Source organism: Panthera onca, chromosome A3 (genome assembly GCF_046562875.1).
Source record: "Panthera onca isolate mPanOnc1 chromosome A3, mPanOnc1 haplotype 2, whole genome shotgun sequence".
NCBI classification, from domain to species: domain Eukaryota; kingdom Metazoa; phylum Chordata; class Mammalia; order Carnivora; family Felidae; genus Panthera; species Panthera onca.
The window spans coordinates 131,640,370-131,642,526 of NC_138341.1; the positions used below are offsets into that span (position 1 = coordinate 131,640,370).

The window sequence follows — 2,157 nt, forward strand, 5'->3', positions numbered from 1 at the left end:
TACAGACCTGATGGGAATTCTGGCTCTTCGGTTCATTTGCCGTGTGGCCTTGGGCAAGCTACTGACCTTGCTGAGCCACACCTGTCACCTGGGGTGAGTCTGTGTGAGTCCTTGAGGAATAGCAGGGGTTTGGTGACTGTGGGCTCATTTTCATGCCATCCTCCTGGTTGGATAGCAGGGCAGTGGTTGGAATTTTTAGCAAGGGAAATCGATTCCTTTGAGAGGAACTTCTGTGCACTGACATCTCCTTCTTTTTTTTTTTATTAAAAAAATTTTTTTTTCCTACATTTATTTATTTTTGAGAAACAGAGAGAGACAGCATGAACAGGAGAGGGGCAGAGAGAGACGGAGACACAGAATCAGAATCTGAAGCAGGCTCCAGGCTCCGAGCTGTCAGCACAGAGCCCGACGTGGGGCTTGAACCCACGAACCGTGAGATCATGACCTGAGCCAAAGTCAGACGCTTAACCGACTGAGCCACCCAGGCGCCCCTGACATCTCCTTCTTATGTTAGTCCTCGTCTCTTCTCTCTAGTCTCCTCTTCCAAAGCTCGGGCTCTTAATTTCCTTTCAAAATTTCTGAAAATACACATATTAAGGATACATTCTGTGACCCGTGCCGCACACACATTGTTATATTTCATCCGGACAACACCCTGCGAAGGCTTGTCCCTGATACTCACCAGCTTTTAAAAGTTTTAGCCTTTCTAACAGATGTGTGGGGGTATCTTGTAGAAACTGAAGACGTGGGACATCTCATTTGCTCATTTGTTGTGAGTATCTATTCTTGATTTGTGTCTGTTCAAATCTTCCCCATTTAAAACTATTGGGTGGTCCGGGGGTGCCTGGCTGGCTCAGGGCTGGAGCATGTAACTTTTGATCTTGGAGCTGTGAGTTTGAGCCCCATGTTGGGTGTAGACTTGACTTAAAAAAATATTGGGTGGTTTGTTTTCTTATTACTGGATTTTGGAAGTTTTAATGTTTATTTTCGAGAGAGAGACAGAGCGCGAGTGGGGAAGGGGAGAGAGAGAGGGAGACGCAGAATCCGAAGCAGGCTCCAGGCTCCGAGCTGTCAGCGCAGAGCCCAACGCGGGCCTTGAACCCACAAACCCTGAGACGTGAAGTTGGACGCTTAACCGACTGAGCCACCCAGGCACCCCACAGCTAGTGTTTTTTAAATGCCACGAGCCGATCAGAATGCATCTGTGGGCCACTTTCATCCCTCGGGTCCCCATTTGGGTGGGGTTTTTAGACTAGAAGGACGCCCGGGGGCTGGGGAACCTTGAAAGCTTGCCTCTCGGGTCTCCCGTGGCAGGGACTGTAATTGACCGAGGGCCCCGGGTGCCATGCTCTGAGATCCCTGTTTGTGCCACACCCACATTTCCCTCCGGTTGTTCCTTACCTATGACCACACAGGACGGGGACACTCAAGCAGGCTCGTTTCCAGGTGACACGGGGCTTTGGCACAGCTTCCTGAGGACGGCACACAGTCTCAGACTTTTCCCACCTACCTTCTCCCTTCCTTTTCTCCTCTGCAGGGTTTAGACCATCATGTGGTTTGCCTTTTCTCCCAGCCCCCTGTGGCTTCCTCCCCATATTTCCCTCCTATGAGTCCCACCCCCCCCCCCCACCCCCGCCGCCCCGGGAAGTGTCTTGTACGTCTTTTCCCAACGTGGTATCTGTTAGTCTGCTCATCAAAAGAAGCGATCCAATACAGAGGATCGCGTGTTCAGGAATCTGCCACCTCGCCCGCCATGCCTGGCAGGTGATGTAAATGAGTAAAGGGGTTCAGGTGAGGACTGAGGTGAACTGAAACCCCATACCCTGTTTCATGAGGACAGCTTCTGTCTAGTTCTGACTGTGGCCAAGTTGGAATGTGAGCCCAGGGCGGAACATCATTCGATTTTTTTTTTTTTTCTCTTAACGTTTACTTATTTTTGAGACAGAGAGAGAGACAGAGCATGAACGGGGGAGGGTCAGAGAAAGAGGGAGACGCAGAATCCGAAGCAGGTTCCAGGCTCCCAGCTGTCAGCACCGAGCCCGACGCAGGGCTCGAACTCACGGACCGCGAGATCATGACCTGAGCCGAAGTCAGCCGCTTAACGGACGGAGCCCCCCAGGCGCCCCAGGACGTCATTAGATTTTTAACGAGCAAAAC

The 2,157-nt window shown here is 51.2% G+C and overlaps 1 non-coding gene across 1 annotated transcript; it reads right to left on the reverse strand.

The window, feature by feature from the left end:
* Positions 1 to 402: 402 nt before the first annotated feature.
* TRNAQ-UUG (transfer RNA glutamine (anticodon UUG)) lies at positions 403 to 487 on the reverse strand. The gene has a single exon. It is a non-coding gene; the product is annotated as a tRNA-Gln (tRNA).
* Positions 488 to 2,157: the final 1,670 nt, after the last annotated feature.